The sequence below is a fragment of the Dromaius novaehollandiae genome, chromosome Z (assembly GCF_036370855.1).
Source record: "Dromaius novaehollandiae isolate bDroNov1 chromosome Z, bDroNov1.hap1, whole genome shotgun sequence".
Lineage (NCBI taxonomy): Eukaryota > Metazoa > Chordata > Aves > Casuariiformes > Dromaiidae > Dromaius > Dromaius novaehollandiae.
The window spans coordinates 84,552,790-84,566,422 of NC_088132.1; the positions used below are offsets into that span (position 1 = coordinate 84,552,790).

General features: G+C 42.0%; 1 protein-coding gene across 2 annotated transcripts in view; it reads left to right on the forward strand.

The window, feature by feature from the left end:
- The first annotated feature begins 930 nt into the window (after window positions 1–930).
- LOC135325062 (WD repeat-containing protein 7) overlaps window positions 931–13,633 on the forward strand; it is a 164,231-nt gene continuing 151,528 nt past the window's right edge. The window contains exon 1 of one of the 2 annotated variants that reach the window (XM_064502497.1): window positions 931–1,145. The gene's annotated coding sequence lies outside the window, so the exon portion shown is untranslated. The remainder of the gene's footprint in view (window positions 1,146–13,633) is intronic. The other variant, XM_064502498.1, reaches the window with a different exon arrangement.

Consider the following 13,633-nt stretch of genomic DNA (forward strand, 5'->3'; position numbering starts at 1 on the left):
GAGAAAATGCTGCCATTTAACCGCAGAAATATTTTTTCCTTTCTCTCCTAAACAGTTGTGTGGGATTGCTGTACACTGTTAAACAGCTGATAGGAAAAAAACAGTCATCGCTAATGCCATTAACACCAACATCTTTGATGAATTTGTATGCAGCTAAAAAAATGTTTTTTCGGTTGCAAAGAAGATAAAGTCAGTGCCTTCTGCTATGCCTTCTCGGCTCGGTCCATAGACAAGGCTCGGAGAACAAATCAGGCTTATGTGGGTTGATGTGTGTAAGGCCTCGGCTTCGTTTCATCTGTAAGCCGAAAAATGTGAAGGGAATGAATTCCCCCAAAACAGGATAACTTAAAAGTAGCCCCTAGTGTTGGCAGTGTTTTTGTGGCATTACAGGGAGGCCACTTTAGCTCTTTTGTAGATAGCAATTAATTGCATGTTCTTTAATTTCCTGATGTTTTTATAAAGCAAAGCGTGGGTGATAACTGAACAAATGGAAGTCCCCAATGATCAGTAGGGGAATAAACAAAGAGGAGGTAGTCAAGTGTGTGTATGAACTATGTTACAAGATAAATTAAGACGCAAATTGAAAGCAGAACTCCCTCCACCAAGTTCTGCAGTGTCATTACCGACAGCGTATCGCTAGGCGTTGTTGGGCTGACATACGCTTTCCGATGTTTCCCCGTGAGCAGACGGACAGACGCTGATTTCTCGCCCCCCGCACCGGAGGGACGTGTAAGACACCGCCGCGCAGCTTCTGCCGAGGGGCCCTTTAATCACGTTTTCGGTGCGGCTTGGCGCGCCGTTCCGCGCTGCCGCCCGGCACACGCGCCCCGGGAGTTACCGGCCGCGGTAACCCGCGCCCGCCTCAGCGTTGCCGCCGCCGCCGCCCCCTCAGGCAGCCGCCGCGGGCGGAGCAGGGCGGGCGCCGCTCCCGCCGCCCCGGTTGCCATGGCGACGCCGGCTCCCTCCGCCTGCCGTCAGTCACGGCGAGCGGGGGCTTTGCGACAGCGGCGGTAGGAGTCACGGCAGCCGGAGTTGGGCAGCGGCTCTGCCGCACCGGGCCGCGGGCGAGCCGAGCCGAGGCGGCGGCGGGGACGGGGACGGGGGCGAGGCGCCCGGGCGGCCTCCCAGCGCCGCGGCGGGCTCAGGTGAGTGCGGGGGCGGCGCGCAGTGAGGGGGCTCCCCCCCACACCGCCCCTCCTCCGGGACCCCGCGCAGCGCGGCCCACGCCGGGGCGGCGGCGCCATGTTGTGCGCGGGGGGCCCCCTGCCCTGCCCTGCCCGGGGCCGTCCCCTGCCCGGGGGGGGGGGGGGGGGGGGGCGCTGAAGTGGGGGGGCCCTGCCGGTTACCTGAGGGAAGGCCCTCGGTAGGGGGGCGCCTGGGAACCCCCCACCGCCCGCTGCGGGAGCGGGGGCGTCTCTCACCGCGGAGCCCCCGCGGCCTCCCCGGTCTGTTTCCTTCCCCTGGGTGACAGCGCGGCGCTGCGGGCGGGGCGCGGAGCTGCTGTCCTGCGTGTGACCGTGACGGCCCGGAAAAAACGGGAAAAATACGTGCGGTTTTCGTGTGTCGCCAGAGTGAGCGCCAGGGAAATCTGCAGGCGGCTTCCACAGGCGCTGTTCACTGTAACGAAGGGTTCTGAGTCCCCAATTATTATTATTTTCTCTCATTTCTTGTTTTGTAAACTTCTATGTATACATAGGATAGCTTTTTCCTTCTTTGTTTTTGGTCACTGTTCCTACCTTCATATTGTGAAATACTCTTAAATCAGGCTTTTGTAGTCACTGACTTGCCTGGGGAGAGCAAAAATCTTCTGTTATTTTGTCATTGTTTTTGTTGCTGTATAAAGACTAGGGAAGAGCTTGTGTCTGAATTAGCTGAGTCTTTCACTTTTCACTGTAGAAGGCAAATTCCTGTTTCTTTTGATGGGTTTATTTTTGATTATGGGTGTGTTTGGAGGACTTGGCAATATTAGGGTATTTGTATTTAGGTTACAGTAATACATCACAACCAAATCAAGGCATAGGGTCCTGTGCCACGTCCTGAGGAAACAAGTAACCAGAAGACTGTATTGTCTTAGAGAGCTTGAACTACAAACATGATATGAAATGCAGCAGTGCAGATTGACTGTAGATATTACAGACAGGTGAACCAGGATGATGTAGAGATACTGACCGGACAATGTTATTGGAGATGCTCCTGATCTTTATTTTGTTTGGTTTTGGTTTTTTTTAAGAATTGTAGACTTGAAGTGATGAATTTTCAATCAACAGATTACATGGGATAAAAGCCAGCCAGGTGCCCATTCTTGTTTAATCCTTGATCAGCAAAATGAGAACGACAGTCTGGTTTGCTGATTGTTATCACCTGGCTTGAAATCTCCTATTCACTTCACGTAAGATTCTGTGTGGCTTTGATCAAGTTCGGAACAGTGGTTTAGTCCTCTCCTGCAGATAGACTTAGCTCTGCTTTAATGAGTAGCGTTAGGGAGGTCAGTGTGGATATTCATAGCAGTAAAATTAAATACGTTGTATTTAGAATATCAGGGCTTTTGAAAAGAAAGTCCTTATGCCTCTTGGTTATTAAGTAGGAATACATTGGTTCTCCTTGAGAATTGCTTGTTTTGACATCAGATGAATAAAGTTGAGTATCAGCATGAATACACTTTACAGTTTAGCTCAGCAGCTGCTCTCCGATTCTGTGTGTTTGTGTGTCCGTGCATGTACATGTACGTGTGCATGCGTGGAGTGGGTCTGGCGTTGAAACCGCCAGCCTGCCTATCTTGTTGCTAAGCCAGTTTCCTGACTTTGCCACCGCCATGAAAAATTCACTCCTTGGTTCTACTCTACAGCAAACAAAATTAACTGTGTTCTTGGAAATGAGAGCTACTTCACCTGTTTACCTATGATAATCTCTTAGTGAACAATTTCACTTTTAAATATTTCTTTTTATAAGTACGTTTTAGCACAAGGTTGCAATACTTTCTTTTGTTGTAGTTGCAAATCAGAAACTTGAGCCAGTGAATGTATCAAGTATAAAGGCATAGTTGCCATTCCCTAATTTTGGTATTCTGTGCTTACCAGGTGTCTGCTGAAATGCTAATTATTTGTTACATGTGTCAAAGAACTGTCCTGATAAATGATTTTTACAGTGGTTTGTATCATGACAGTATGGTCCAAAATTTTTTTTTAACTTAAAAAAGCCTGCAGGGTTTTATTACTGAAAAAACATTAATATTAAAAAGCTTAATTCTTTCCCAAACTCCTTTTTTTAGATGAACAATAGGCTAGGAAAGCAAAAATGTGATATTTTGCATTTGATACTTTTATGGTGAATAAAAACAAAATACAAAAGACTGAAAATTACTGATAGGCTTTCGGAAACAATTTTTAATTAACGCAGCAAACTATACTGACCATTTGCACTTAATAACGGCATTGTTTGTTTAATCACCGTCTATTTAAACAAAGTTATAGATGTCTGAACATTTGGGTCCTGATTGCAAAAGATTTCTGCAACGCTGGGGAAATTATTTTAGTTTTCTTCCCTCACCTGCCTTAGCCCCTTTTCTCGAGCTCCACGTATTAAATGGAAAAGATCATTGGTAATAATACTAAAAATTTGTGATTTTATAAAAAGCATTGGATTATTCAAATGGAAGACATGTTGTGACAGAGGTTATCTTTTCCAATAAATGTGTGCCTTCATGTAAATAGTTTCAGGAGAGGTGTTAAAATGCTCAACTAGTGTTGTCTCTTTCAATGAAAGATGCTGTAAGCGTGGAAAGTATTAAGCATTTAAAATTGCTGCTCACTCGAAAATTTGCAATCCACTTAGAAGGTTTGTCCTAGTGTCATGGATGGCAGCCATCCCTGTACTTATTGGTGACAAATCTGAATAGTAATGTAATTTAGATGCTAGGAAAAAAAGTATTAAAGTGTGGAAAAAATGGGTAGGCAAAGGAGTGACTTATTCTGAACCTTTCTGAGCTGCTTTGCACGAACATAAGCACAGTTGCATTTCTGTAAAAGCGGGTGTTCATTTGACAGTCTTCAGTGCTTCATTCTGGAACTGTGACATGCTGAGACCAAATCTGATACAGAAACAGTCATTTCACAGATGTATTTTTTTCCCTGACACATTCTTTTAGCATCCATACATATCCTAAGATTAATTCTTTAAATGCATGTGCTTTAATCCAAAAAGATGTGTTTTACATACTTCTTCTTTTATACATTTTCTTCGCCTTTGCTGTGCTCCATCAGAACAAAGCTAGATTTAGTTATTTTTATGCTCCCTTCCTAAAAGAAGCATTCCGGTTTCCTGCTCCGCTTTGTAACCTTTCTGTGCACCTTCCTGAATCTGTCCGTCCTGGGAAATAGGCTCACGCAGAGTACCTGGCTCACTACGCTCAGTCTGTGCAGTGATATGCAGCGGTACTGTATCTGAACGTGAAATTATTGACGTGTTCTCTGAGTCTTAGTGTTTTCTTGAATGACTGATACCCTCATCTCCCTTTTGGGAGGTGCCGCTGTGATTTGCTCTGGCGCAGAGCACGTCCATGGCAGTTAGATGCACAGTACTGCAGACAGCAGCCAGGTAACTGCGAAGGCTGGTGGTGTCATATGCCATCAGTCCGGGTGGCAATTACTTATATTCGTGCACGTGGAGTAGACCTAAACCAGTTTTCCTTTTGGTGACAGACCTGGCATTACTTCTGTGCTTCTGTAGTTGTAGCAGTTACTGATGTTTTAAAGGTATGTGTGCAAACTGTTAGGGCTGAGTATGACAAAAGGGTGAAAAACTTGTGTGCTCTGTCAGTCTGGTCTACGCTGAGAAAGTCATCAGCAGTGCAAATGGCCTGGGCAGCGTGTTCAGTCACGCCAAAGTACCATGTTGATCACACCTGGGGTTTATCTTGCCTCGAGATGTCTCCAATACCGTGTTCTGTTTTTCCTTCCCCTCCTTTAGCTTTGTTTCCTGCTTGTACAAGGTGTAACGTCATTATCCCTGCTTCTTTTTAAATATTTCCTGATATTTTATTATCTAACTGCTGAAATATATTAAGGGGGAAAAAAAAAAGCACCTGCATACCAGGTGCTGTACTGGCCACAACTGCCTCTCTGCACGCAGGGCATAGAAATAGCAGCAGCTAGAGGATCGTATCCACTTGCTAGTGACAGGCACAGAGCTGGTTTTATTGTCCCAAGGCAATGCAGAGGTGAAAAGCCACTGTCTCTAGCTTCTGGCCTATCATAAATTAATCCTGCCTGGGTGCTTTTTCTGTCTGCAAAAATCCTTATTTTGAATGCTGTTTCAATAACTAATTGTTGAGTCTTGCAAGGTTTTGGGAGGTCTCTAACTCAGCTATCTTATCTGCAAGTTCTGGGAAGACTAGAGGAAATTACAAATAAAATGAGGTTTCAGGAACAGTTTGCATAAAGGTGAAAGAAAGTTCGTAGATTTTTCTGTCTGTTACTATCACTTGGCAAGATAAAAAGTGTATGCAAGAATAAGACAGGCAGAAATGTTTTTTGAAAATATGAGAATTAGTTTCTACGTGTAGGTCATGGCAGAAAGTCATAAGCCGTATGATCAAAGTTTTGAGTTCTGCTGTGGTTTGTATGCAGAATATTTTTGATTAGGTGATATTCTTACTTGCTCTATATTAGATTTTTTTTTTTTTTTTAAATGTGGCAGATGATGCAGAGGACAAGAAAAATCATGGAAATTATGTGACTGCATCTGTCATAGAAACAGTTATTTTAAAGTTCTCTGACCTCATATCAGATCTTTGTCTGTATAGCTGTGGCTATCAGACCTGGTTGTTCCCCCAGTTATATTGAACAGTAAGCTACTGTTAACTTTAAATTTCCCTGCCTCTGCCTTATATCTTTATCATCAGACTCTTTTTTTTTTTTTTTTTTTTTTTTTAAATTACTGTGTGTTTTCTGTTTTATTATAGTGCAGTAAGTTAGCTGTGGACAATTTGCCATAACTTATTAAGCATGAAGGTGCAAGTTAGTGTTTAGAGGACTGTAGCTTCATAGAGAGGTTTATATGAGAGTCTTTGATTCAGTCTGAGTAAAGCTATTGAATTATCCCAGATCATTTATTTTGCCTAAGTATCAGCTTTAAACACTGCCATAGAAAGTCACTTGACTAGTTTATCAGATTAGTATGTTCTAAACTTTTACCCATGTGAGAATTTAAAAATGATATAGTAATGATATTCTTTCAAATCCGTCTTTGCTAATGTGAAAATGGTGAATTTAATCTAATTTTTTGGATGCTCTCATAATTTAAGGGATCAATTTCTCTTTAAATGTGAAGAACACCACTGAAACATTTGTTTGGTGTATGTAACTAACTAGATTATATTTTGACGATATTGGGAACTTAGTGATAAGGGACATGGAAAAGGCCAAAGTACTCCATGCCATTTTTGCCTTGTTTTTCACTGATAAAGTGAAAATCCATGGGACCAGACAGTGGCTCGCGTCGGTAGGAGACTCTTCTCTGTCACCTTTGAAAGGTCATGGTGGTCTGGGGAGGTTCCTGCTGGCTGCCGAAAGGCAAAGGTCAAACCTCTCTTCAGGAAGGGCAGGGAGGATCTGGGGAGGTACGGGCTGGTCAGGCTGGTGTCAGTCCCTGGGGAGGCTGTGGAGCACATCCTCCTGGAAATTGTCTTCAGGCACATGAAGGGCAAGAGGGTGTTTTCCAAGAGCAAGTCACGCCTGCCCAGTCTGGTTGCCTGCGGTGTGTGATGAGATGGAGCTGCCTCTGTGGACAGGGGAGAGCAATGGATGTCGTATGCCTTGGCTTTAGTTAGGCCTTTCACGCGACCTCCCACCATATCCTTGTAGCCAAGTTTGTGAGATGTGGCCTGGAGAAGTGGGCGGTGAGGTGGGTGGAAGCTTGGCTCTCACGCCGGGCACCAAGGGCTGTGATCAGCAGTACAGGGCCCCGCTGGCGGCTGGTGTTGCCCCTCGGAGATACGGAGGCCCGCACCGTTTAATGTGTTTATTAATGATCTGGGCAGTGGGATGCAGTGCACTCTCAGCAAGTTCCTGGATGATGCTGAACTGGGGGGAGTAAAGGGCAGGGCTGTATTCAGGGGGACCGTGACAGGCTGGAGAAAGGACTGACAGGAACCTCATAAAGTTCAGTGGAACCAGATGCATCAGAAGTGGAATAGCAGAGAGTAGAGGCTGGAGTCTGACTGGCTAGAAAGCAGCTTTGCAGGAAAGGACCTGGGTGTCCTGGTGGAGGACAAGCTGACCATGAAGCATTAGCAAGACTGTAGCCAGCAAGTCAGGGGAAGTGATTTTTCCCCTCTCTTTGGCACTTCCAAGTTTGCATCTGCAGTACCGTGTCCAGTTTGGGGCTCCTCCGTGCAAGAAAGATGTTGCTGTACTGGAGCGAGTCTGGCGGAGGGCTGCCAGGATGGTTCAGCATTCGTGTTTTGAGTTACGTAAAGATAAAGCAGCTGAAAAAATTGAGATCTAAATTGAAAAAATACGTATTTTACATTTTTCTAGTCATTATGTCTGGTGAAATATGCCCCACTCTCCAGACTGTTCTGGGAGATCCTCAGAGAGATGGAAACTTAAGGGCATAGGTAGAGGTTATCTGGTGTAGGTGACAGGAGGATGAACCTGCCTTACTTAAAAAAGATTAAAAAAAATTTATATGCAATAACACAAACTTGTCCTTTCACTGTATGTGCAGGGGAACAAAACCAGGACTCTGGCACTTGTGGCAGCAATGGGGAAAACTGAATGCTCCCCGTGGAGTGGGAAGAGCTTAACTCAGTTTGATGTTTCCAGTTAATTTTCCAGCTCAAATTTCCAGTTCCTAGTTCTGCAAAAATAGGCAGTTTATTCAAGAAAGGTATAAATAGCTAAACATGGGATTTCGTATGTGATGATTCACTTTGTGCTTTTGTCAATAGGTACAGTGTTTATTTGCTACTGTAGTTTGTCGTCATTGATGTTTAAAAAAATTATATATTGATTGTTTACAGACATTAAATGAGTTTTGGTTTTTGCAGGGGATGTATTTGGCGTTCACCAATGATAGAGAAGTGTTGTTCTTTGTAGACTGAATTCTTCGTCTGTTAAAATGTGGTACTTGCGGTATTTTCTGAAAATGAAGTTTTTAATGAAGGCATTGCGATACCATAATAAAAAACTAGAAGGAAAGAGGTAGCTCTTCTTTTTGTTCTCACTCCCAAGGACTGATATTTAATATCCTAAGAATTATCTTTCTCTCTTTTAGATAAAAAAGTTTTGAAATGTGTATGTGTTTAAGCCTTTAAAATGTATTTTTGATATTAATGTTTTCAGTACTTTCTCTCACATTTTTCTGTATGGAAAATATAAAATACATTGGGTTATTTATATGTGCTAGCACTTTTGTGTGTTGTAATATCCTTTTCTTTCCTTGTGAAAATTCAGTTTGTGGTTAAGTATGTATCTATAGTGCTGTCAAATTTAAAGTTTTTTTTAAGTAGTTTGCGGCATTAAGCTTACTGTAAAAATGCAAAGAAGTAGTAATTGCGTGCTCTGATAGGGGAGCTTCTATATTTATTCAAAAGTGCAGTTATTTGCGCCACAGAGATAAGCATAAAGATGAATAGTATGGCTTGTTCCCTGAACTATGAACAATAAGAAATGAAATGGATGAGAAAAGAGGTTTTTATGTTGCTCATCAGCATTTATAGCTGAGGTACTCTTAGATTTTTCAGCTTTGAAATTATTGAGGGATTGCTATATTATCCATTTAAAAGAAATACTAATTCACAGATTGCATTAACGGTCAAATATCTTTTACTGTCATGAAAAAAAAACTTGAAGGAAGTGTGGTGAAACCAGTGGTGTTAAGATTACTGCTAAACCAGTATGTCTTCTAATCCCAGGTAAGGAGAATGCACTGTGTATTTTACGTTCAGGCGGCTGCTGTTGTAGCATCCTTCAGGATTAATTTTGGCCTGGTTTTGTCTTTCTAGTCTACAGTAGTTGAGCTACTGAGGGGAATTTTTTGGAAGTAGTGAGGGAAGAACACTTTGGAAAGGAAGTTGTAACTCAAGTGTTATTTAAGGGCTTTAGTATTAATATATCTAAAAGAAATTTCTACCTCTCCACACCTTTCCCAGCATGTCGTTCATTTTAGGAGTACAAAAATTGGGTGACAAAAGACTTAAGTTGTTTTTATATGATTTCATTTTTGTGTGATGTCTGGATATGTTTTATTTCTGTCTTTCGTGATATTTTTCTGATTAAATCACTGTAAATGAAGTATTTTTAGAATTGTAACTTTTTGGTTAACAGGTCTGCGGTCATTAGTAAGGTCGCTGTGTCCTTGCAGAATTTTTAATTGTTTACAGTTCTGTATTGTGATCATCCAGACAGGGAACAATTGATCTGCTATTGCATAACAGTTAGCAATATGTTTTCCAGCATGTTTTAAAAATACTAATTTTAATGTAGCTTGTAGGATGTTGTAATAGATTACATGCTTGATCTTTGGTCTTTGCTCATAGTTTTTCATTAAATAATAGCTCTTTGTAAAATAGTTCCTAGTAAACATAGTATAATCAGATGCAAGAAATGAGCTGACATAAAATGGCATTTCATAATAAGTGTTAGTATTGCTTTCATGATTTGGATTTTGTGAATAACTGTAATGCATCTCTCTTTCCAGAAGTTTGAGGCTTGGTACATCCAGCAGGTCTTGCAACCTCTTTGAAATCATGCCTTTTTTCCTCTTTATGGTTTCCAATACTTAGCTACTCATTATTCTACTATTCACTGTCTTCCCTTCCCCCATTTTTCCATGTACATTATCATGTTTGATTTCTCTGGCTGCAGAGGTTGTTTGCTCTAGAAATATAGGCAGCATTTGTCAAAACTAATACGAAATTACTTTCTTGAAGAAATTGCACTGCAGTTTCTGTATAGATGAGGGATGAGAACTTGTGTTGATCTCCATGTAGCATAGAAAAAAATATATCAGTAAAAGCTATGCTTCTGTTTTGAAATGGAAAGGATTTTGGATGCAGAAGCACTTAAGTATAGAAGTCAACACTGGGAGTAACGGGGGTATGTAAGATCAAAAAGTGAAATTCATGTTTGGTATCGGTAAGATCTGTGTAGTTGCCTCTGTTTGTATCAAATTTGAGTTTGTCTGAAAGAGGGTCATTAAAACCTTGAATAATAGTTTTCAATAGACCTGAAAATTGTTGAATTAAGTTCCAACAGCTTCCATGAAATTCTGAGGCTCAAACTTGTGCTTCCACCGGAAAAAAGGCAGGCAGAGTTGTCCTGCGCTGTGCTGTGCTGTGCGGCGAGAGCTGGGGGGTGAGCGAGCGTGACTGTGCGGCTGTACGTTGCTCGCTTCTGATAGCCAGAGCTGTTGTCTGCTAGGGCTGTCGCAGGGACACGACGGGGAGCTCGGATAGTGCAGTGGGGAAGTCGAGTTGCAGTAAACCTGGCTTAGATTCAGGATGACTTTTTTTTTTTTTCCCTCCCCCTTTTTCATAATGAGAGTATCTTTTTCGCTTTCGAAATGTGCTACAAAAAAGTTTGCATCTCTGTGGACAAATGCAAATGTTACTACATCACACAAGCAAGAAAAATACATATGTCTATATAAAGATACAAAATATGTATTTTAAAAGTTTCTTGAATAATTTCTGCCTGTGTCTGACTTGTTTATACTCCTGTAAATGAGAAATTCTGTTCTGGTTTGAGCTATAGTAAGTTCAGGACATAAACCTCTGCAAGACAGTACAGAGGGAGCATCTCCTTTATTTGGCAAAACAGCGTTCCCGGTTCGTTCATCACAAAATACTACAAGCAATAACTTTCCATAACTCAAGCTTTTACTGTGGTTTAGGAGAACAGCTACTGCAACTCTTCTTGAATGTGGAATAAGAGACCAATAGCAAAATGTCAGTCATTCCTGATGTATTTTCCCTACTCGATGGTTGCACTTACTGTTTTCAGTTGTTTCTTAGCAAGTCATCGCATCTGGAATGGATCTTGCATATGTCATTATAATCTTACCATTGGTAAGATCTAGATATAACTTAAATTCTAGCATTTTTATTTATTAAATATAGAATACACCTGAAAAGTATACCCCAAACCATCTTGAGCTCAGCCAGTTTACTGGGCAGCAACAGAAGATTTTGTATTTTACGGTTTACCTTTCCTCTGTGTGGACTTTCCATGCATGGTTGGTCTAACCGGGTTCCCTGCCCAAGGGGAGATGGGCAGTTTAGATAGCTTGTGCTTGCCTCAGTCCTGCCCCAGGCAGAGACGGGGAAATAAAGTGACAAGCTCGGCGTAAGCAAACTTTCACTCTGGCCGAGTGAAGAATTGTAGCTTATAAACACATTTAAATGGGCTGTAAGCTCAGAATATTGCTAACATAAACAGTGTTTTGTTTTTGCTCTTAAGCCTTGTGCCAATCCTTGTAATTGTTTTATTATTATTTCAGTTTCTGTGGGGTTTTCTATTTCTCTGAAGTTATGATTCAGACACTTTTGTTCTCCATTTCCCAATCTCCAGGAAAATTTAGGCTTTATGACAGATAAGCTGGACTTTTTTTATTATTATTATTATATGTGTCAGTATGTTTGTAAGATATTAAATAACGTTGCTTGTTGGAGGGCGGCCAGAACGTAGTCCTTATGGCGAGCTGCAGCGATGAAGGCTGTCCCTGGATATCATATAAGCACATTTGGCGTTAGTATAGTTCCTCAGAAGACTTCTGTTTGAGTGGCTGGCTAGTTGTTGCTTTGTTTTTAAATACAATTTGACTCTTTAAATAAATAAAACTTTGAAATCCGTAGATGAACTTTACAAAGATTGTCAAATCTACTAGCTGAGGCAGTGAGTTTGGAAGAGATCTTACTGTAGTGCCGCTGGACTTGTGTTTGCAGGGCTTCTCTCTCTCTTTTTTCTGGTCTGGCTTCAGGAGTGTTAGCAGAGATCTCACCGTAGCCCCGTGCCTGGTGCTGCTGCCCTCCGCGGGAGCCGGAGTGGAGCCTGCAGCAGCTCGCGGCGGCTGGACTCAGGGCCGCTCCTCAGGAGAGCCCTGGGATCGGCCTGGCTGTAGGCGCAGGGCGCTGTGAAGGCTTGGGAGCGGAGGCAGAGGGGCATCTCGTAGAAGTGAGACCAAACGCACTACAGCAGTTCTGTTGAGCGTAGTTGTTTTTCTAAGTTGAAACATGCTGTGGTACAACTATTAATTTTGTTTTTTATTTAAAAAGTTTTATTGACCTGATAACGGAATAGTAGGGAACTTCATATGTCTTTTATGATAGTTCAGTGGCCTTTGCTCCAACATGCATGCTATATATATTAATATATTTATTTATTCATATAATGTGTGTAATATAAGGAGTAAAATTCACTGATTTATATAATAAGGTAACTCTTTGCTGTTCCTGAGGCCCAGACTGTTATATGGTGCTGCAGGTGCTGGGAGACTTGGGTTTCATTTAAACGCCGGCCTTTGTGCTGCCTGTGTTGCCTCTTCATCTTTGCTGCTTATAGCCGGGCTGTGAGTCCTTGAGATTTCCTTGAGCATCTTGGAGATATTTGGAAGAGTGGGGTCAGTTGTCACAAAACGAATTGATTACATGAGTATATCGCCCTTATCGAGCAAAACTTGGCAACATGAACCCTGAAGTGCCATAAAGCAGGGGATAAACAGAACTAACTCAGTTCCTGCCTTTAAAGTCTCAGCCTTTAAATCAGTACAGTTCTGTTTTGGAATTTAGCTCCTGGTGGTTGGCAGTGCTGAAGAGATGAGGAAGCATGAGGGGTGGTCTGCAGTTGCAGTGTTTATCCCTGCCCTCTCTTTCTTTAGCTGTAGTGCTGACAATGCTAGTGACAGTTCCTTTTTTTCCCCTTTTTCCTGCCTACCACCACTTCTCTTGCTATTGCATGTTCTGATTTCCTTTCCCTTCTCAGGTGGGCCGTAGAAGTACCTCTTTAGCCACCATTACTGGGGAGGTGGAAGGCTGAATACATTTACCATCAAGGCTTAGGAACCAGAAACTAGAAAATTCAAAGCTACTTTTAATTAGACTATTTCTACTTTTAGTTACCGTTTGTTTGTTAGGTAGTCCCTTTAGCTGTGTGTGAAAGGATAAAAACAATCAGGTAAAGAGAATTAATGAAGGGATTGCAATAACCTTGAACTGTTTTCCAGCTCCAACTTCAGCTAATGCAGGATATTATGCATTCCAGCATAAATATCCATTTAAAAAGGTTAGGCTGATGTGACACTGTTCGAACTGAAAAATGTTTTTGGAAAGTGTATGGTGATGTGTAGAAAACACCAGACCCTGTTTTTGACTAAGGTCATCACATTTGACAAATGGGGATGGATTCTACTGATTGGGCATATAGTAGCTGTTACAAACCTGGGACTGGAAGCATTTGCTGCTCCAGAATTATTTCAAGAAGACTGATATTGGAAAAAGTGCCTATGTAAGTAGGGAAATGCCACTTTGAAAAATCTCTTTTGCAAAATGTGTAAGAAACTAACATTGTGAAGTTTTAATGCAATCACAGTTCATTGCATTTTTCAAATGACTGCTTAAAGAATATATTATTCAATC